The 23,878-nt window shown below is 42.3% G+C and overlaps 1 protein-coding gene across 1 annotated transcript in view; it reads right to left on the bottom strand.

The window, feature by feature from the left end:
- Nucleotides 1–20,815, bottom strand: part of htr1d (5-hydroxytryptamine (serotonin) receptor 1D, G protein-coupled) — a 35,363-nt gene extending 14,548 nt beyond the window's left edge. The window contains exon 1 of the mRNA XM_079573763.1: nucleotides 20,295–20,815. The gene's annotated coding sequence lies outside the window, so the exon portion shown is untranslated. The remainder of the gene's footprint in view (nucleotides 1–20,294) is intronic.
- Between the last annotated feature and the right edge of the window lie 3,063 nt (nucleotides 20,816–23,878).

The raw sequence follows: 23,878 nt of genomic DNA, 5'->3' as shown, positions 1-23,878 counted from the left end.
TTTGTTTTTCAAGGAGAGACTATTGAACCATGAGCCTAAACCAAAAGATAAACTATTTCTGAACTTGCTTGAGGTCTAAATCAAAACCTAATGGTTAGCAGGTTTGACACATCATAATACCCCATGTACACACGTTATTTTGATACTTTCATATCTACTGGAGTTTTCTAATTACATTCAAATGGTTTACTTGTACCGAGACCCATATACATGTGTAAAGATGTTTGAGTCCCACATGACATGATAAACATCATGACCTGAGCTGCTGCTGATTCCTCTTGGCAGTGTCTCCTGATGTGAAGGCGAAGTCTCACTGTTGGGCTCAGACCTCATTACTGTGAACAGGGCCTTTAATCTGCGTGTCGCTAAGCTGATACGAAGGGGACAGATTGTAGAAAACAGGACAATTTAGCCCCCGGAAACAGGAACGCCTCACAGAACAAGCAAAGTGTCTGTACTATCACAGGCATAAAACCAGAAGACCAGCTGCGCATCCTGTACAAAAAACAAAACAAACAGATGATATTATTTATTTATCTATCTGATAGGGACATTGCACAACAAATGTGTTTCACAAAGCTACAAGCTATTTTCTTCTGAAGTCCCTGGGCAGAACGACAGCAGCTGTGAGCTGATAATTCTTCCTAACGTCCATTGAAGTCTTATGAACAAAAATCAAGTGTATTTAGGTTTTACGTTCTTGTCCATACTCTTACACAGACAGCCACCTTACAAACAAGTGTACTCTTCACTCTTTAGAGACAGTTGCTTCCAATCACACACCAACTGCTGCCGCCTACTGTGAACATATTTTGACATTGCTCTAGTTACCTAGCGCTGCTTGATACGAGATTTCGGAGTGGATTGATGTTCACAATTTCACAAAAATACATCTTGCACATTCTAGTTTTTGGGGCAGGTTGTACATTTGCTGACAATAACAACACACTTTATTAATACTGATTGTTAACAAAAACAGCCCTGATAAAATGCAAAGCTGTTGCAAATGTTTTTATATATATTTGTACATTGCTGTGCCTGGGATTGTTTCAAGCTCTTTTAGCTCATTTATACAGATTTAGGCTTTATCCTCCTGAGGACAAGACACATTCACTTTCAAAAATGTTCTCTATAAGCACAGAGCCAGCTCAGTAAATGTGTGCGTCCACACTCTGTGTATAAAACTCATCCACATGACTCTGCCAGGCCAGTGCGAGGCGCTGTGACAGTAGATTGTGCTGTAAACTTTCTGGAATTAAAACAAGAACACTGCAGGGAAACGATCAACAGAAGAGACGAGGAGGTGAACTCATGCTTCAGACTTTACGGGACAAAGCGGAAATACTGTCGTTGACCAGACTGGAGGAGCGGAGGATAGTGCAGGGAAAGTCATCAATAGATTACGGAAAATATACATAATGCTCACGCTGTGATGTCATTGTCTTAGGAAAGGCCGTGACAATAGAGCCACATAAACGACGCTTTGAGATCTTTCCACTCTGGGACCTACTGTAGATGGAAAATAATTGTTAACAGACCCTAAAACGTCAGTTTCGTGTGGATGATACACATAATTGATAAAATATTTTTCCGTTTAGACTCTGTGTGGATGGGGCCTTAATACTGTAGTGTTATTTGCACCGTGACATCAGATTGCTTTTCCTCAAGGACACAATAGCGTTATACTATTATAATATACTAGTATTAGAACGAGTAGACCTGGGCCCATGATGAGAGTTTCCCAGAATTAGGAGACATAAAGGAACAGGACACCATTGTTGTATACTGAGATATGTTCTTGCCTGAGCTTAGACGAGTTGATACGTACCTTTCTGGTCTTTTTGCGTGCCCTCAGTCACACAAAACGACCAAAGCATATGGCCTCTCCCAACATATTCTTATAGCTCCAAACGGGGGAGAAGATAGAAGAGACCAAGCTCTTCCATGGGTGCGCACAAAGACCAGACAGGTAAGCATCAACTCGTCTATGCTCAGGTAAGAACATATCTCAGTATGGAATAACGGTGGCCTGTTCCTTTTAGATGATGTCAAGTCAATCAAGAGGGCCCAAACTGGCAACCTTTGGGTGAGTCGGTGAATGTGTTTTCCATCTGGACAAGTTGTCAGGTAACACTACACCTACAGAGCCTTTAATAAGACATGCTCCAATAACCTTTCATCCACAATATGAAAAGTTTGCACAGGTCAGATAATCCTTAATTTAGAAAAATCATTTGGCAAAAACAAGAGCTGTTTTTGAGCATTCATGTCAAGTCCTGACGCCGAACGCCTTCTCGGGCCAATTAGACATCTTCATTAGCAACTCTGCGATGTCTCAGAAAGAACTTTTTCTGGCTGTGTGCGCTCTCAGGCTGAAGGGTGCCTGACCTGTGGAAGAGGAGCGGGCGGGGAGCTGAACTGGGACAAGACAAGAGACAGTGCTTGAGGAGGAGAGGCCCGCAGGAAGCCCGTGCTCGTGGTGAAGCGTGCCAAGAATGTGGAGAAAAGGAGGAGAGGAGCTGCGGATTGTAAAAACAATGAAAGCTGTGAAGGCATTATGTCATCGAGTCATAAAGTTTTAAGTTCTTGTACATAATATATGACTACTGTCTACATTTATCTTTTAAGTCAGGAGAGGCGAGAGAGAATTGGAAGACGGGTGAGCGGAGAGACAGAGGCAGACGAGAGGAGCAGATTAATGGAAAGAAGAGGAAAAGAGGTGAGTGATGGAGCGCAAAGGGATAATCCAGCTTCACTGTTAAAGCAACACTTCATCTCCATCAAACGTCAGTCAGAGACACAATATCCCGCTGTGTCACGCTACAAATAGTGGGTTATTTTCAACGTGGATGATCTAGAGCAGGGGGTAGGAATTTAAATATCTTTGGCTTGACTGAATAGATTTGAGTGAAGTCGAACTGGAGAAAATGGGCTCAGTTAAGGCGGGGTTAAGAGGTTAAAGTTTAAAAATGTAATAGATCATTTGACGTAACATAAGGCATAGTAAATATCTATGTTTTTTTCTATAGTCCTTCCCATTGTTGAAGAATCCCCCTGGGCTATCACTTTGACCAATGAGACGAGCTTACCTGTTTGGTCCAGTCAGGGGGAGCTTGATTGTTTACTTTTTACATTCCTGTCTCTCGCTCCTCACTTTGCAATCGAGGAGTGGCTTTCAGGTCCAATCAGGAAATTTCTCTCTCCATTTTGCAATCTTACAGACTGTCACTTTAATATCTGTACCACAATCCCTGGACGACTGAGAGCCAACATGAACAGGTTTTACCCATAACATTTGAATTCAGCAGCAAGACTTAGGGACACCTCTGACCAAGAAGGCTACAACACAAGATAGTCACAAAGACTATCCTGTGACGTTAAGTAACGTTACCCAGTGTTACTTTTAAAAGGAACTTGTTAAGTTAACTCGTTTCTCCTCTGGAAAAGAGGCTTGTGACTTTACTGCGCCTCTTTATTATGAAGGTAGCGTGTTAGAGACTCATGTGCTACCAATAATAAACATCTCTATATCCTTTGTCGATCACTTTTTCTGATGAGGATGCTCCATTCAACAAACCGAGTCGCCAAAAACGCTTGCTCACGCAAGCAGCCCGATACCAGTAACGGTATTCAATAATAGCACAACAAATTCACTTCTGAGCTTTATTTTGTATGTGGACAAAATGTTAGTCTGGGAATACCCATGCTGCTGTGCACGCGCGAATCATTTCAAACTGCACAACAGCCTGGGGACCAAGGCTGAAATCTTCACATGGATTTGGGAACCAGTCACAGAATGAGGAGGGACGGCAAGACGAAGACGCGCTATTCGACATGGCAGCAGCGACTCCATATTGTGATCAAGCTTCAGACCGTGTTCTAAATAGCTTAGCTCTAAACTTTGCAGCGGGTACGTCATACGTCATCGGATATGATGATATGATTGACTATGGCTACGTGCAGACGCATATGATAGAAATTTGTAGCGCCCAGTAAACAGCTATGGACAATCATAAACCACACCTCTCCAACAAACTCCACTTGATTCAGATGAATTGTACAGCTTTCCTCAACCACATAACCAGCTCCGAGTTTGTTGATTTCATTGAAAGGACCGATACTGCCCAAAGCGAGGGCTAGCTTTAGCTTCGCTACCAGCGAAGTTAAAGAGAAGTACCAGACCTTTTCGCCAGTAAGTTCAAAATAAAGTGAGTTCTTCCACGGTGTCAGTCTGAGCAGCACGCATTACCCCCAACACTGCTCTTGACTCAATAACACAGATTGAGGGTATACTGATTGGATTTGACAGTCTTTCTCCTCACTAATCACTGAAAACAGGCCTCCAGGTATCTATCAAAAAGCTTTTCATCGCATCTATCACTGAAACAAGGGCGGACACTCTCGGGATACAGTAAACAGTAGGAGTCGGCAGGTTCGCAAACAAACAGAGGATGTATTGACAGCCGTCGGAAATAGGTGCTCTTTGTTCATCTGCAGCCGACGTGAGTCATAAAGAGCAGAACGCGCCGGGGTGATGCACACGCAGCAGTCAGTCGAACACGGGTAAGTCCGAGTGAAGAGGAGAGTGCGTCACCGCCCTGTCCCGCGAGCATTCGGGGGTAACTGGTTCAGATTCATCAATGCTCACATACAGTACAATCCGCTGAGAGAGCTGATGCCTATAAGGTCCAACGTGATGCATTATTAAGGCCTTTTAAACGGCTTTGGACACCTTAGCGCCGATGTTTCCTGCAAAATATTTGAATAATGTATGTGTCCGACAGGCCTTCGTTCGTTGTCATAAAACACATCTGAAAGCTAGGCAACTGTAGCGCGTCAGGCCTGTGGAGAGTATTGGGGACAGACATGACATTTGACTTGACACTGACTTTGCGCAGTCCAGAACGAAGTCTCCCTAAAGAGCATATTATTAGGAAAGCCCACGTTTGGCTGACAGGGCATGTCAAACTTTCCAAAATGGTCAGATTTTGTGGCAAAAAATGGTCTATTTATACATTGAAGGCGTTTATCTCCAATTCCGTAAGTTGCATTATGTCAAATGTTAAGCGTTTTAAATCTATTGAATATATCAATTTTGGTACATATTACGGTTGCCAGCAGATCCCTAAAACTATTTGTGCATTACCAAAACTAAAGCAGGACTGGAGTATCTTTAAACGCAAAAGAGCCAGGTTACCACCAGGAAGTGGGAACTACTTGTATCCCGAAAAGCGTCTAATAAAGTGTTGAACATCTAAGCATTACCAAACTTCAATGCTAGAAAAAGAGCTGCTTTGTCATTCCTGGTGAACGCTCTGTAGAGTCAAAATGCTTTTATGTAAACAACAGCTCAAGGATGTAACATTTTAAAACGTCCATTGGTTTGTCATTATGAACCGCTAATCCCTGAAGCTTGTTTACAGACTGCAGTGTAGAGGTGACACTGGGGGGTACAGTATGTTTCCTTTGAATCAGTGATCTTCTATTAACTTCTGGACTGAGCCTTAAAGTAATAAATGTTTGCCTACCAGGAGGGTGTCTGTATGAGCACACAGACGAACTGTTGATGTAGGTAATAGAAACAGCCGCTGGAGAATTTAGGAAAGTAATAAACCCGAATGTCAAATCAGAAGTGGGGACTGTCCGATAATTACAGAGGTATTATAGCCCGAAGCCAGGTTACATCATCAGCTTTCAAACCATGAAAGGAGCAGCTAGTTGAGTATACACTGTTGACTGCTGCTCCAACTCATTTCTAGCTCTCACATTACCTCCTGCACATCCCTCTGTATGTTATTAGTCCGAGTTCTCTTGGACGGGTGGCTGTATTAGGAGCTGCCCTCCTCGGCCTGTCTGCGCACACGGTCGTTTCCTGGTGTTTAAAGTCGAGTGTTGCAGAGCTGGTGAATCGTTCTTGGTAGACTTTTGATGAATTTAGCTTTGCTTTGTCCCTCCATAATATTTCAGCAGCGCATCTGTTTTGCACCCAAAGCCACGTTACATCCTGCTGCAGTGCTGCCTCCGCTGCCTCCAGTTTTTGGAAGAGAGCAATAAAGTTTGCCACCTGTCCGAGTGCAGATGAGTGGGGTACGTCAAATCAATGCAATTGTGTAGCGCGTATTGTTATTGATAACATGACACAATATTTGCTCTTTTGCATGTTCCAACATATGAAAATAAACAAAAGGCACTAAACAAAAAACACCTTCTCAAGCACTTTTAAATGGGTCTGTTCATCTCTCCTCACTTTCTCCAATACGTATCATCTCTGCTCAGCTTTGAGTTTAAAAATGTTGAAATGAAGTATTTTCCTTCCTCTACATGGTTCAGCCATGTCCTAATGTGTAGAATGAGCCCAGACCTGTTCACCCCAACTGCCTCTAAAATCCTGTACGGTCACTCAAAAAGGTGTTAATTCGGGTCCAAAGTGCCGTCGTGCACGAGCTTAATATAGAAGCTGCAGTTACACAACAGACCTGAGGAGGCAGTAGTGAGTATAAAAATGTCCAACTTGCACCTAGTCTTTTTAAGGTGCACTTAGCATGACAAAGTCACCAGCCAGAGCACAATGGCTGTTTCCAAATGTCAAGTAATAGTTAATGCAGTACAGTGTCCTGCTCAAAGCCTGGAGGAGTTAAAGGTCACACGTGACCTAATCACACTATCACCAGTTGGATACAGCCTGACCTTTACATTTGACTACACCTACAGTGGCTGAGAGAGGACAAAACTCTTGGAAGAAATGAGCTTTTAATGAAAAGGAATGTGATCCACTGAACTGATCATTAATTATCATCTGTTGAGCTAAAGGTTAACATGTACAGCGCCGAGCCCTGGAGCATGATGTCAGCGGAGAGATGAGCCGGCTCAAAGGGTCTGCCCGGTGCTTCAGGTTCACTTTAAACATGCTGAGCCCTGTCAGAGAGCTAACAGACTGGAGCCTGGCATGAAGCCTCAAAAGAATAATTTCAAAGCAATTATGGATTTTATGTCGTTTACAAGATGAAGGAAACACCGCTTTGAGGAACTGTTGTTCAGAAAGTGCAGGTTAAGCACTTTTTCTAAAGAGAAAAGAAATAACTTCAAGTTCTGGATGATGTGGAACTTTTATATTAGATTTTAGCAGCAAACAACTTTGTGCAGTATATTAGCAATATGTGTCCCCTCTTTAGAACTACCCATTGGAGCAGGCCCTTTCAGCTGCAATAATCTCGTATCAGCTCTGGATTTTCTAAACTAAATTACACATTATTATAAATTATAAAATATACAAGTACATGAAAAGCAACATTTCAGATAAATAGATGTGTTGGGTGGAGGACGACAACACATGCGACTTTCCAGACACTGCGGCTTGTCAAAGAAAGGAGAAGCCTGGCCTTGCCGTGTCATATGGGTTTATTTTTAGGATTAAGGAAAATGTTCTCTGACAACAGAAGACACAGTATGTACAGCATGGTTCAGACAAGAGACAATATTTTTCAAGAACAATCTACAGGGCAGCATTAGGACAGCCAAAAGAGAAGATAACCATTACAATTAATGAATAACCTGTTTATAAGTAAATGTTCTTGTCCTGCAGAGTTCTTATCTGGAGCCTTGTGCATCAAGAAAGACCTCAACATCCGCCTAGTAGTAGTGGTCTTTAACACAATTGAAAGTTTGTTTTCCCTAGTTTGTGACCACATTTACTGTGTTTTGGTGATTGTCTATATTCTCTATAGGGTTATGTGCGGCCAGTTAGGAAATTCGAGACAGCTGTAGCTCCCATCGAGACGCTCAATTGATTTCTTGTCAATTAAGCCGAATCCCTCCCTACAGTAGAAGCCATGGTAAATTGAAGAGAAATTAGGCGTTAGCTGTCAGTGGGAGCAGAGGGGTGACATGCAGACTGGCTCTGGATCAAACGCTGAACTAAGTTAAAATCAGACAAGACTGTCGAGCAGCAGACAGCAGTTCAACACATTGTTCCTCATCTCACAAATCAAGTCTTAAGTAACATCGATGCAGAGGGCAACATGAGGACACAGCGGTGAGGGTATAATGGTAAAAGCCAGCCTCTTCAGGGCTTGTAGTTACTTTACTGTCCGCATCGGTAACTTTGTCCTCTGCATTTGGCCATCCTGAAGGGGGATCAGTCACTGTCAGCTGTGGTGAAGAGTGCGCAGCTGGACTCTCAGTCTGTCCACGGGTCTCAAGTGACGAAGAAAAGATCACTGCCACAACTAGTATTCAAAACAATATTACTTTTGAAATCCTCTTGACATCCATAACTTAAAAAGTTCATATGACTGAAATCCATTGATTGTTCAATGTCTCGTCTGACAGGTTGTCCGATAATGTGAGGATTTACATGACAGTCGAGCAGGCCACGCATTGTTGTAGTCAATAATCCTACAGACAAAGGTGTTAAGCATATGTATCTTAAGTGTTTAAAATGTTTTGTCTCTTATCCAAGAAAATTAGTTAGCACTTTTACAGCAGGATGATTATGTGATTGTGCGCGGCCAAACAGGTACGACTGAAATCATTCAACGAGGAACACAGGAACGTAACCTGGAAAAAAAGAGTTTTTCCTTTCAGTATATACCTTTGTGTGTCGATGAGCTAGCAGGCTTGTTTACCGTAACATTATTGCGCTCTGAAAGTTGTCATTATAAATGGGATGTTAGAAGTTAGGAGTGAGTTTGGGCCATAACGTACACTTTAATATGTACATGCTTTTAGCCTTTAACTTTGTGAGCGCGAGGTTGCCACGGTATAACAAACATCCTCAGGGTAGCACAGTTGGAAACCACTGCATTTATAGAATACCGAAAGATTAAGTCAGAAGTAAAAAAAAAAAAAAAGAAGTGCCTGGGGCCAAGTGATCTAGACAGAAGCGATTTGACGCGATGGTGTCAGGGGACCCGACATTCTCATACAGCCCAATCCCCACTGCGATAATCCCTCCCATAAATCCAATGAGATTACCACTGATACTGTCTCGAGTCCCTCAATGGATTTCATCGCGGTGAGAAAGAGAGAAGTGAAACCAAAAGAGTGCCGAGAGGATGGAGTCGAATGTGCAGAAAGCAGACTGGAGATTTTGGCTCAAACAAGTCTCTGCCACTTAGGGACTTGTGTTTCAATATGAACTTTCCACAAAGTACCAGCGCAGAGATTCTGTCTTTCTCAAATTCCTTTAGCTTTTAGAGGGACACCGCATATTACTGAAACAACATCTAAAGCACAGCGAGTGAAAATGGCCTCTCCCCTGGGTTCTGTGTCTTCTCAAAGCACAGCTTCTGTTGCAGGTGCGAGTGATGGATGAGCTGCCCCTGAAGGAAGCTACAGCGCACACCTGTAAATCACAGCCGTATCACAGTTAACGTGCACAAAGTTTATCACCAGAGGGGAATAATAAGTGAGAATTAGAACACAAGGAAGCAGAAGTGAAGCACACAGATTCCTTATTCTGTTTTTGAAGATAAGTCATCTCTGTCTAACCGTGACTGTCATTTATTTGTCTTGTTGTCTTCTAGAGAGCAGAAATAAAGTAATTTTTCAATGATTTTCGTCACACAGTGTACCAGGGTAGTCACTTGAACTACATGTATCAGCATTTCAGCCAAATGACTCCTGTGGTTGCAGTGGTTACATCAGGCTGTAAAGCAAGCAGAAATAAATGGAGTGCGACGTGAACACCAGTGTACTATTGTAAAATGACTGGCAGGTGGCAGCTCCATGAGTGCGTCCTACTGTCTGTACCAGACTCTCAAAGACTAATCACCTGTCCTGCAAACTGATGGGTCTGGTATGCAACACCGTGCACAATGTGCCAGAACCGGAGAATCATTGGAGCTCAGGGTACAGTGTGCTGTGAAAACAAACAAAAAAACTTTTATTGTTTATCCCATGGTATCATATTTATAGCCATAATGTCAGGAGGCTCACAGTATGCTATTCTATTTTATATATAACTATGTGCAACAATTACTGACATATTTCTATAGATTAAGACGATGCTTAATGACTGTAATTTTCATGTCAGCTGCACTGGAATGGAATATTGTGGAATGGAATATTGACTAAGAAGCTTTGAGTTTTCTCTTTGCACTTTCAGTTCAAAGCCAATGTGTTTAGCTACTACAACTAAAAACTGCATGTAGACCGTTCGCTCAAATCCACTTTTTTATGAGCTTTGGAGACATAAACACGAGCTGTCACAGCCATAACAAAACTACAAGCCGCGATTAGCTGCTCACAATAAACGAATGACTGAAAACAGCACCGTCAAAGAGTTTTCTGACCCGTGGGCGTGTTGGCCAAGTTGTTTCCGCTAAACCTCTGGATATTCTGTGATCTTTCGCGAAGACTACTCAGATGTGGTACTTTAGGCTGAGAGAACAGATTGTCAGCTGAAAAACACTTTTTGTTTCTTGTTGATTGGTCAATTATCCGCGGAGATCTTCACATTTTCGGATTACAGCTGGGCTATACAGTCTGTTTACGAAGCCTCATTACATTTACGCGGAAACACGGCATGTCTATAGCTTAAAACAATCAGAAAATAGTTTGAACGCTCTTTCTATAACTAAGAAATTTCAAATGGATTGTATGAGACCCAGCTCAGCTTGAATCGCTCCGTGAGGCGGTCAGTCGTGTGTTATCGCTCTTTACAGCAGGGTTGGGGGAACCTTTTTCACATTAAGGGCCAAATCAGTTTTTATAAAGTTCCGTAACATTCTAGCGCTGATACAACACTGAGGTAGGACTGATAGTATGGAGGATCATCATTTCAATGCATGTCAGACTTAATGCCATGGCTGGAATTGTTTATTTTTGAGGCGTCTGATGTCAGTGATGAGGATGCTCCTCAAAGCTGTTTTTTCAGGTTTGGGTCAGTCATGTGAAAGCTACTCTGGGCACCAAAACTGAAGAGGAGCATTAATTTGATCCAAATGCATTGTTTCGAGGTGTAATGGCACTCGAGATTTGCCTTCATCCCTGCCAGTCCCCCGCCACATACTAGGCACACTGGCTTGTCTTTCACTTTGACAGAAGAAATCATTTGTCCCTTTTTCCCATTTTCCTTTTCTTAGCGGTCGCCATGATGCAGCACTCGTCAATCAAGTCAGTCACTGCTGCTGCTGTAAAATCACATGACCCTGATCTATACTATATTGAATATGAAAAATGCCTTGGGGGCCTGGTCAAATGGCCAGAGGTTCCCCAGCCCTACTTTACAGTGTAAAACACCTCCGTTGGCTAAGGCTGTCCTCGTAAGAGAGTCAGTCACAGTTGGCATGTTCATGTCACTGTTTAAGCCCAGCTTTAGTCCAGGAGCATGTTCCAAACACTGCATGTTCCAGAGCCACAGATGTGACACGTTCTCTGTTTTTCAATTCAACCGCGAACAGCAAAATATGTTCCTGAGCCGCGTGAGGACCTCTTTCCAAATGTTACATGTTAAAATGCTGAAAAAACAAAACAAATAAACGAATAAACGAGCGACCCCAGGAACCAGTGTTAATTTCGTCGACTAAAATATTTAGTCTTAATTTTAGTCAAAGTGTTATTTTTGACGACTAAAATTGGACTAAAACTAAATTAAACGTTTTTCATGAATTAAATTTAGTCGACTAAATTTACTTGCAATTTTAGTCGACTAAAACTAGACTAAAATTGAAGATATTCTTTTGACTAAAACTAGACTAAAATCGAATTACATTTTCGTCAAAAGACTAAGACTAAATTAAAATATGTTGTCAAAATGAACACTGCCAGGAACAAGGTGGATAAAGTTATAAACCTTTGTGCTGTGTGTAACATTGTACAAGCCTGAGGCCAAGGTAAGGGACAGACTCTAAGTTTGTGTCTCTTTGCTTGAGAGATTCATGAATTTAAAGTGTAAGTACTTTTGTGGTGCTCACAGTTAAAACTCAGGAGAGATAGATTTTCTTTGTTGTGATGCACTGATGGTTTGTAGAAAGTTCTGATTTCCGTGTTTTTTTTTTGGATCTTATTAGATTTGGGCTATTCACTGTTGGAAGTGAAATTTCAATACAATACTTTTTTATGAATTGCAATGTTCTGTACTGCAATCGTTTTGCACATCACGATGCTTGAGTAACAAAGTTTAGTTGGATTTTTGGTGACTACAGTGCATCTAAAGTCCTGAGGGTTGGCTTGACACAGCTCTTGCTGAAAGGCTTCAAAGAATGGGATCTGGAAACAAGGGAGTGAAAATCGTGGAGGTATCCGAGCCAGACTAGCAGCTTATCCACAGAGCTGTGTGGCTGTGGTCAATGTTCGCTCATATCAAACTGGACTGTGCTCTTCTCAATGGACCGTTTAAGACTGTTTTCCCCCCAAAATCCATAATTCAATAAACTATTAATTGGTAACACTGGTTTCTTTATGTAAGTCTCTCCTGAGTCTTGACTGAACTTCTTTTGGACAATATAATGAGTTTGGGGGCATTGTCCATGTTGTATTGTTCAATTGACTTCCTTGTACATTGCCTTTATAGCTCTTGCTCCTTGCTCGCTCAACAGTAAAAGCTTGCTGTAACGCTGGCTGCCTTGAGTGCAGAAGCTGTACTTTGGCGAAGGCTTTGGAAATCTCTTGTGCCGTAGTCGGGCCAATTAAAAAGCACAGAGCGTCAGAGGCGATATCATCTCCTCTGCCGGAGTGCCACAGTCTCCTGGCCGTTAGGCGGAGATTTCACTTTCTCTCACACTTCAAAGCGACGTGACAAAGACATGTACTCAGGCAGATTGTTTTACACTTGAATAATTAACTCTCCTTCACAGATGCTGCCCCACCATCTGCCGAGCCCCGATAGCACTCCCGCAATACAGTAAAGGCAAATTCAAACTGAGCATTGGTGACGCTCTCACAGTTGCACAATACAACACAAATAAATAATCCTCCATTTCACACTGCTGGCATTATGCAATTATACCATAGGCAGTTTCTCCGCTATTGTGAGAGCACTTAATAATGGTCACTGAATTGAATTACGAGGAAAAGGTTTCTTTAAATAGAGAGAGAATAAAAGAAGAGAAGATTTATTCATGTCATTTGATTACACATTTGAAATATAAAATAGGCTATTTATCTAACAAAAACACATAGAAACTGCACACATAAAAAGCTTGATACGTTGCCAACAAAGGCCTCAGAGGTGAGTATTTATTTATTTGTTTGGTCAAGACGGTGCACGTTGTAAACCAGTGAGATGATGTAAACCCATGAGACTCTTGCATGTAAAGAAGCCTGGTTGTCCTGCTGCATTGGCACTCACAAACACTCTCTCATTCGTACTGGCCCCAGTGGGGACCCTATATGTTCTTAATGGTTGGGGAAACCGAAGCACCTGGAGTTAGATTTATGGACTAAGAGACGGTGGCTTCCCCATAGTGTTCAGCACAGGCTAACTGAAGCTCATTCATGCTAGCAATGTGGCTTTTTCTTTGGAGCTGTATCTGTTTTTAGAAAAAGAAGAGATAAAAATAGCAAAAGGAAAAAATATGGACGATGCAGGGCATGTTAAGACAAAAATGACACGCCTGTGTTCAATAATGCTTTAAAGAGTGGAAAGTTCATTAGAGCAACGATAAACATATAACCTGTGAACCACTGCAGCCATCTCTGTTTTCTTTTCACTCCGTGCACAGGTCAGTCCATTACAAATGACCTTCAGTTGCAAACATCTGTGAAAATAGACCTATGTGTGCAGTGCATCTAGTTGTAAAAGCCTTTTTTATTGATCGTGAACCAGCAGCTTGTTGTTGTTTGCTCCTTGAAGTTGTATCACCAACTAAATTGCAGCGGCGGCATGAACGTACCGTTCGTTTAGCTCAATAAGGAGAGCAGTAGGTTGTTAAATCGAGCCTAGCGCTCGTCTATTTTTTGGTGGTACATTCGTTTGACGGGGCACCCACTGGGAAATACATACATCGTCGCCTATTGACATAACCATAGATTCTTGCACGTAAATAGTACAGTGACTGAGCGTGTGACAAGCTTTGGGCTGTGTTACTGTGTGCAGTAATCAGTTGTGGTGGCAGGCAGGTTGGTGGCTGCCAGAGCTGAGGCCTGGATGAACACTCATTCTTCTCACTGTGAAGAGACAAGTGCCATGATTTGGTACAGTGTGTTAAAGAGATGCGGTACATTCTGTTTCACATTTCGAGCCCAATAATCTCTAGCACTCGCTTCTGTCAATCTATGTAGTAGAAGTCAACTGAATTCAGAGCTGCGCCTATATTTACAGTTTCTCTGTGCCAGATGATCAAGCAACCTCCACTTTGGATGGAAGTCAAACTCTGACTGGGGGAATTTTGGCTTTGGAGTCGCTAACCTGGAGCTGTCCATTGTTTATGCTCTTAAGTAGATCTGTTTTGGAGATAGAGAGTGTATTGCGTCTGCAGAGAAAGCGCTGGAGCAAACCACCGCAAAAGGTTGATAGCAAAACACTATCCCCCTGACTCTCCCATCTCTCTCTCCTATAGGTCCTTTGTTCAGGCTCAAACAAGCCCTGCCTTCAGATTCATGTGTTTTGTCCACAACAGTGAATGTGCTAAGTGCAGGATGTCCACAGAGGAACTGTCACTGCAGGTAAGATGTACAGCTGAGAATGAGACAGAAGGAGACAGTTCAAAGGGCCAGAGCGGGACAGGAGACAGGTACTGAGGGCTTAAAAGTACAATACGCAGCGACACATTCTCCACATTCAGAAGGAGACAGTTCCATCTTTAGCCCGGAGCTACGAACGAGCGGCTGGACCTCAGAGAGAGATTTAAAGCGAATCCGCAGGGCATACTTTACTGAAAAAAGTGCACATGGTGTGAGATTTTGGGCCGTTTTTCAGTTTCATTACCAAGTGTTTCTCAGGAATAGACTTCAAGAAGAACTCCAAACTAAAAGTTGCATGTAACTTTACTGTTATTAACTCCACTGGCACAATGCGAGCAAGAAAGAAAGGCGTGAGAAGATGTATCAGGATGTTTTCTTTCTTTACAATATGAGACTTCAAGGCCCTGTATGGCCGCTTTGTTTGAGTCGTGAAAGGAAATAGGTTTTGACCTTTGTCGAGTTCTAAAGCCTTTTTTATTGATTGTGAACAGCAGCATCTTCCTGTTGTTAGCAAGCTCTTTCACCAAGTATTGTATTCAATGATTTCTTCATACACAGAGGGAGGGCCGGACTCTCCTCACGGTTACAGATCACTTGTTTATGACAGCTGCCAAGAAACAGTCATTTTCTTAGCCAAGTGAAGAACAGCATTAAACACAAAACAACAAGCGTTAACTGAAAGCCTTTATCCGCTGCCATTATACAGTCACTGCGGATGAGAGTCAGTTATTTTCAACTTCTCTATTGATATGGAAGGCATTTCTGAAATCGCCCATAAAGGGTCATGTTCAAAGCTGCCAGAGGTGGAAAAAAACAAGAAGAAAAGAACTACTCTGTCACTCATTACTCCAAAACTACTTCAAGAAATTCTGACTTGTGAATCCGGTCCAATTGTTCTACCAAATAAAGATGGAGAAGAGCAAAGTGGTTCAACAACTCATAACTATATAGATAATGGAGAATGCTCACCAACATTAGCTTCATGCTACGTTAGCTAGCTTCAAGTACCGTTTTTCACATATACAGGACAATGTGCTTAACCCTTTCATGCTAGAATTAGAGGTCGACCGACATTGGGTATCTTACAATATCGGCTATCGGCCGATATAATGCCGATAAAAGCCGATATCTCCAGAGGGATGGATACATTCCAAGATGCACAATGAAAAACGGTTACAAGTTTGTACACCTAAGATTGTATTTTCTATATTTTATGTTGCAGACTTATAATTTCAGAACCATAAGAGACAGAGACTTACCGTTTTTAGTTTTGGGAATGTGATTTTTGTCTTTAAATCTATCAGCCCTCAGCCTCTAATAACGCGCCCCCTGCTGTCACAGTTTCAACACTGACACATTTTACAATTTAGAAGCAACATATACAGGATTATAGTCGGACAAAAACATCAGCTGTGCATATGAACATCGGCCAATAAACGTCCCAAATAATCGGCATCGGCCTTAGAAAAATCAGTCGACCTCTAACCAGTATGAGACAAGACGTTCACATGGACCTGATGTGAACTTTATTTGTATTTACAGTTTGCCAGAAAATATCTTTAAATACAGTGAGATATGGTCAAGCTTCCTTCCACGCCCCCTTGCCCCTATGCCTGTAGCCTATAGTTTCCTTTTGCTACTTTTGGACATTTTATTGTATGTGTTTTGAAAATACCCCTATAACTTCAGACATTATAAAATGTAGTTATACAGTACACCAGCAGGGGGTGCAATGCTACTTCTATCTACTGCAGTAAAAAGGCTGGAGGTTCACACATGCTGATCTGCACATGGAAAAGGAAGGAAGGAACTTGTGTGAAACAACCTTGACATGCCTGTGCTCTGCCAGTGAAAGGTCAATTGCCTCGACACTCTTTTCCACATATACAGTGCAACAACGCAGCCGGAGCCCCAAGTGATTCTGTACTTGTTTCCCTGCCCCGGTCGCACCCCGCTCCTCCCAGCCTCCTCCACAGTGGCACGGTTTGTTTGCCTTAACAGCACGCATGTTATCGCCCACGCCACACATCATTATCGGTGTGACTCTGTGCCCACACCTCCGTACATCTCACCATGACCGAACACGGTAATGACAACTCTGCTCCGGCGGAAAGCCTTGAAACGCCCGGTGGACTGGCAGTACAAGGCCCTGCGCTCCAGTGATGTGATGTTTACATCCCAATTGGATCTTCAGTGTGAAAGGTTTGAACAGAACTCATATGTGAGAATGTGCATTGAAAAAGATGAAAGAACTGCAACCTTTCTACTCTAATAATCTTTAGACATAAAAGTTTGGGTCTTAAATTTCCACATAGCCTGACAAAAAGAGAAAAAAAAAACTGCCACCTGGATTTAACAAGGAAGATTTCTAAGCATTTTCCAAGATGACAATGCCAGGTTTCATTGTGCTCACATGTTTTACCTTTATTTAAATCATCTTCAGATTATTGAAGAGACATGTAAACAGCATAATCTGATATACATTATCCGATAAAGATGTGAGCTGATTTCTTTCTGATCTTTCACACTTAAAAACTACACTGTATAAACTGACCAGGGAAATAAAGCATGAAGGCCAAACTAATGTTCTCAAGATTAAAAGATATAGTAAGAAAGGCTAAAAACCTTTGAGTAAAAAATGAAAAATCTGAGACTGGAAATGAAAAAAATCACAGATGCCCATGAAAGGAATTCCAAATTTGTTTGAAGATAAATCACAGTGAGCAGCCAGTAGTTGAGTGGTTGGAGTTGCTGCACATACGCAGAATATTGCTCCATCCTATGAGTTGTGGGTTCGAGTTCCAGTTTGAAATATTTAGTTCATTGTCTCTACAGCTCTTCTCTCACATCCTTGTTAAAAGTTCAAGCGCATTTTGTGTTATTTGTATTTAACTTTGCTGAGATCATGACGATTGTGAAGAAAAAGAATGAATCACACAGTTGACTCGGTTTGAACCCTGGACCTTCAGATCCCTAAACCTGTGCGGTCTCCACTGGCCTGTCATGCACAGTCAGGGGGTCATGATACATGGAGGCAAATATGGATCAATCACTTTCCGTCATCTCCACCTGCATTATTGGGTTATCTGATTACTCCAGTTATCTGATTTTTCTGGCCATGTAAATGTGGCCACTGAGATTAAGAATCTCTTTTTCAGGGGAGTCCTGGCCTCAGAGGGGAACCTATTATACATGTTCTAGTGGTGGGGGAAACCGGAGTACCAAGAGGAAACCTACGAAGACACGGGAGAACATGCAAACTCTACACAGAAAGGCCCGGTCCAGGTGGATCAGGGAGCATGAGAAATCCTTTTCACACATCGATTAACCCCGTTGATAATTCTTGGGATGTGCTGGAGAAGGCTTTGCACAGTGAAAAAAATGAAGGCAACTCCAGATCTTTTGACATTGCAGAAGCTCATTGAAACAATGCCACAGCTGCCACCAAAGTTAATAATAAGATTTCTCTGCATTATTGTAATGCCTGCTTTCATCCCTCGCTAAGCGAACACTCAGACAGGCAGTTCCTTAGTGTCTCAGTTCACTTTGCATACGATTGCTCTGGAATTTGTTTGCAAAAGTGAAGGCAGATGATATACTTTGCCCTTTTTCAATCGTTCAAATATTTTATCTTTTCATAAATCCCGCACACCGCGCTCTGAAGCTTTGCCCCATATTTATACTTCAACACTTTATTGGATTTCATTCGGAGGTGATAAAATGGCCGTTAGTTTTGATGTCTATATATGTGACAGAAGCACACCCTTCCCGCGGTGATTTGTGGCCATGGTGAGCCTGTCCAATAGCAAGGGATTCTGTGCTATAGGTGGAAAGACAATAGCCCCCGGGGCCGATGAAGCTAGATAGATCTTTCCTCCTATACACACACACACTCACCAAAAAGACATTACTGCAATCAAAAGTACTGCCACGACCACAATCCAGCCATCATGTGCCCGCCTGGAACCGCCTGTTGCTACGTCAATTATTCAACCTCACTTCAGTTGTAATTAGGCACCCAGAAGACTCTTTTCTTCCATTCAATCAATCTATTTTAATCAGCTATTGAGCCCTGGAAATAGATTATGGAAAATAATCCCCTGCATATCACTTAGCAGTTTCTATTAATTGGCCATTTCAGGGCATTTACTTAGTCTGGGAAGATAAAGAAAAAAAGAAAAGAAAAAGTTAAAGCTAGGACAGAGCCACAATCACAAGGGCAGAGGACAACAATACATCACTAAAAAAAATGCTACATACAGGGACAAGGGGGCCTTTTTTTTTTCTGTGTCTGAGATACTGATCTAAGAAAGACAGAGAACAGATGATGCTGTCGCTGCCACTCCTGCAAGCAAGACGAATACTGTGGAAATCAGCCGTCACAGAGACATGTCATGCTTGAAGATACCACTGAAATAAGACATAGTTAAAGATAAGCTAACCCTGTACCTGGATTTATCTATTTTTTTTTTTTATCACTTCCCTGCCTTTACATGTCAAGATTTATACCAAAGCCTATGTCATCACACTGTATCAGTTTGTATCTTGCATTTCATGTTTCTCTCCAGCACGTAAGATCCTGGCACCTGTATGTTTAGGAAGTCTAATGCAAAGGCACGTTCACCCCACAGCACTCTCACCGAGGAGCCGTGATTGTTATTTCCCTTTCATTTTCACAGTGAGCTCCACACAGCAGCGTATATATGACAGAAGCGCTCATAATTGCAAACATTTTTTTTTTGTCAAGGTTTGGGACTGGCTGAGTATTACGGCTGGGGTTTTACTTACTTTGTCCTAATAGTTGTGTGATAATAATAATGTGATACAGTTTAGATCGTAACGCATCTCGTCAGCGCACTACGTGTTGGTTATTTTGGTAAAACATAAGCCGTAGATGAATGAGATGAGGGAAATTGCTGTGCTGCAGGAGTTCTGTCGCCAATATAAAATGTTCTGAGATTAAGGAATTATGCATTATGCAATTTCATGCTATGTTGGGGAGGGGTGGGGGTGTGTCGGAAAACTGGGTTAAGTTGTGCGTTTGCCTAAGGTATGACTGCATATGAATGTATAGGCCTATACCATAAACTGCCATATTTCAATTGAACAAAACAAAAAAATACACTATTATTGTGTTTATTGTTGACAAACCTCCGGGGAGTATTTGGTTGTGTGGTTATTGAAGTGAGCTGAGAACAGCCTCACATCCACACACAGTACAGTAAGTAATGTCCAAGTGATCTGGATAAGAACTCCCCCTCGTCCGGCGGCAGGTCAGGGCTGTGCATGGAGCCCCGTTCCACTGCCCACCTGCTCGTATGCTGCTTTACTGAAGAGCGAAAGAAAAAAAGCGGATAGCCTACTATGGGCTTGGAAATGCACTGCACTTTCTGTACCATGGCTCTAACTTGCCTCAAAAGTCATAAAACAGCATTTAAACATGAGGCCAGACCTCGGTTCAATCGACTCTACTACTCTTTTTAAGGGCAGGAAACACAGAACGTAGAAGTAAAGCCTAATAAAAGGCTAAATGTTCGCATGTGGTTGACAGAAGATGGTTTGCGTCTCTTGTTAATAAAGTTGTATCAAATAACATTCTGTTTATGCCAATCCCTTTCGTGCGTAATTGCGCTTCACGCGTAAATGAAAGAGCAGAGTGCAGATCTTACCTTGTTTTCATGCCGTTGGTTTGAGTTTCTCTGTCAGGCGCAGATTGAAAGCTGCAGGTAGGAGCCGTGAGGGTATCCCAACTGCCGCCACTCTCCCCTTTTTACGCGCATCCACAGCAAATAAAGCTCTCACGCTGGTTACGCTACGTCTGCCTTGGCACAGGGCGGCTTCTTGCTCCGCGTGTGTGCCAACGTCAAGGCGTGGAAAGAGTCGTGAAAGTTTGAATGGTCCCGATTTTGTAATGGACCAAGGAGGAAATAGGTTTCTCAGAGTCCAGTCTCAGCAAGAGGAGTCGAGTTGAGCTCCGGGAGATGCGCGAGTTGGTGATGCGCTGCGCTGCGCGTTCCCACCCTCCCAACAGCAGTGAGCAGCCAGGGCAGAGGCGACTGGACTGGACTCAGTTTGTATTTCTCAGGGTTCCAAAGCAGTAGAAACAAGTCAAGTGTAGTCCGTTCCTCTGTCAGCCGCAAGCTTCAGGCGGGTCTGGGACGCCACAGCGCCTGCTCCGCGAGTGCGAGGCGCAGGCAGCGGCGGAGACCAGAGGCGTGTTATAGAAATTAGTTATCCATCATTTTACGCAGGATATGGATATGTCACATTCATGATTGTAGGCAATGCTTCAGTCCACTCTATTGTGCAACTCCAAAAGTTATCAAATGATCGACATGCCAGCCTGTTTGGTGTTCTCAGGGAGCAGACTGAGGTGGAGTGATGTTGTTCACTTGATTAACACAAGTATTCCCTCTTGGATTACTCTTTGAAAATGTTGTCTTTTAAACGAGTTGCCCCCTGGCTGCTCCTAGCTGCTCTCTGATCCCTCAAACAAAGTCATGAGTCCAGGCGCTGGAGTCGTTCAGGACCATATGGCTGATCTAAATATCCTTGATGTGTCTGATTTTTTATTCTTCCAAACCAATCTGGGAGTTTGTGCTGTGAATATCATGGCATCTACCGACCTGTAATTACCCTTGCTGTGAAAAAGCGCACAGAAAAGTCACTTTTTCCCAACAGTTTGTTTATAAGACCTCCATTGTCAAGCACAAACTCTTAAATAGCAACTTTCCCATGAGCACCTCTCCGAACGGGAATGTGAAGCATCCATAGCGATAGACAGGGAGGGAGATATTTACTGAAGCAGAAATGAGGCGCTGCCATCAAGTACATATAGTGGGTTTAATGCACTCAGCACAATCCATATGGAACCAGACGACTGTTGGAGTAAGTGCAGCCACTCGGCCACACGTTCAGGGAGGCAGGGAGAGAGAAGATACAAAACTGTATCTCTTTTGCCATTATAGGCTATGTTTAGAAATGAGGACTTTTACTGTTTAGTTTAAAATGAAATAGTGGGATTGAAAATATGTTTCTGAAAGGTGTGTACCACTGAGCTGAGGAGCTTGTTAAATTATGCATGTCACATTCACACAAGATATTTTCTTATAGTTCTAATGTTTGTGCCCTTTGACAGTTTGAGTCAACAAGGAAAAAAAGTGCATCATACCATGTTTTTACCAATGTGCTTAATGAAATAACAAATACTTTTAATTAGATCACAAATGAGAAACCACAAAGCATCCTAACGGGGAGAGCGATTCCATTACCCTGTCAGGGATTAGACAGAAAAATGAAGCTCCGCTGGAGGAGAAGCCTGTGCAGAAAATGGGACGTGGTAAACAGTGTGCTAGGATTAGTTAAAATTCAATCAATCCACGAAAACACTTATTACAATGAGCCTCATGTGCGTGGAAAGCAACATGCTGGAGGAGAATGAAACTCATCTGCTCATAAATACAAAGTATTATAACATAAACACAACAAAAGTTAGCAAAGAAATATGACCTACACTGGTCTAAATATGAAACTGTGTGAGTGCCAAACCACCAGTGGTTTGGGCCAAATGGGACAATCAATGAGGCAATAAGGCATAAGGCGGGTGAAACATTTTCCAACAACAAGAAGCACTTTCATTGAAACACAACGTGTGCTTTAACTGTATAACAAACACACAAATCATTTATTAAAACTGAATTTTTAATGTATTTGCAGTTTATGGTTTTGAGACTCGGCTGTGTTTGGCTCAACCAAGAACTGCTTGAGCCAATCAGCAGCAAATGTGTGGCAAAAGTGTGTCACTGATGTCAATCCCAGATTGATATCTGTGCTAATGTTATTGGCACTGTCATATCAACTGACTCTTGCCTGGTTAGAGTTCTAATGCCTCCTGGTTGCCTCATTGGGGAGAAGATCCAGGCGTCTCCCATCGGGAGGAGGCACCCGGAGGACCCAGGACATGCTGAAGGGACTATGTCTCTGAGCTGGACTGGTGCCGCCTCAGGATCCCCTGAGACCAGCCGGAGGAAGTGTCTGGGAATCTCTACATGACTGCTGCCTCCGCGACCCCTTTTAGCAACAGGTTCTCAAACTTTTTCAAGTACAACCTCATAAAACATACAACCTCCAAAGTACTACCAGGCCTATGTCATGATCAATAAGGAGTCTGAAACAAAAGAGTCTAAAACAGACATCAATTGAACTAAATGATGTATCACTCCAGAGATCTCTTATAGGAGTAGCATGAAAACATTTGATTTGACCTGACGCGCTCCTATTCAGCAAACAAACTAGCCTTGTTAGTTCATTTTATACACGGGCTGAAGCTGTTTCTCTGCTGTCTCCTGTATTATTTATCTTTAACTTCATCAATAGCCGCTGCTGAAAGCTCATTAGCTGCCGTGAAGACGTGGCAGATCTTAATGTTGAAATGGAGTGTTTCTTGCCATAGAGAAAGAACAAGATTTTATACATTTGCTACAGAAGTAAAGGAGGTCTTATATAGTTATTTCTATTCATCCTGTTACAACATCTGGCAGTATTTCATGACGCACAAAAACAAGGTGATATTTCTTTTCCCCAATGTGTAAAAAAAAACAAGATAGTAACTGTGTTTTCTGAAAGCTTTTGAGTGTTGTTAGTCCTGCTGATGTTTCTACTCGGACCATTTACTGGACACTTCTGGACACTTTCCAAGATGGAAACAGATACCTTTATTAGCTCTTCAACTCAAAACACTTATCCAATCTGAGGCGGCCCGGCCCTAAGGATACACGCAGAATAAAAAGCATTATTATGTCATTATGGTCAGTGCAAAATGGAAACATATCTCTCAACGAACGCTCTGAGCCCCTGTAAAAAGACACCTAATATCTGATAAGAAAAGATCAAACCGTCACCCAATACACGCAATACGTTTTCAGGATCGTACCGTCAAATTGGATTCCAGTGGCCAAAAATACAACACAAATCTATCTGTAACCATTTGCCGGAGCACGCAACTAATCTTTCCTTTACAGAAGTATTATTGAACAGCATTATTGTTAAAGCCACACTGAGGAACATTCCAGGCTATGTTGCCATGTAATGAGCAAAGAGAACTGTATCAAGGACTGGGCTGTTTTAAAATGTAAAAAAAGGAAGAGAACAACTTGAAAAAGACATTCTTCTAAGGCGAGACACAGCAGGTGAAGAAGACATCGATTTTTCACACTCTGGTCAATGTTGAGATTTGTAGCTAGTTTTCTCCCCT

The sequence above is a fragment of the Gobius niger genome, assembly GCF_951799975.1.
Source record: "Gobius niger genome assembly, chromosome: 16".
Lineage (NCBI taxonomy): Eukaryota > Metazoa > Chordata > Actinopteri > Gobiiformes > Gobiidae > Gobius > Gobius niger.
Note: the sequence above shows the minus strand (reverse complement) of the source record. Positions and strands in the feature narration are given on the sequence as shown.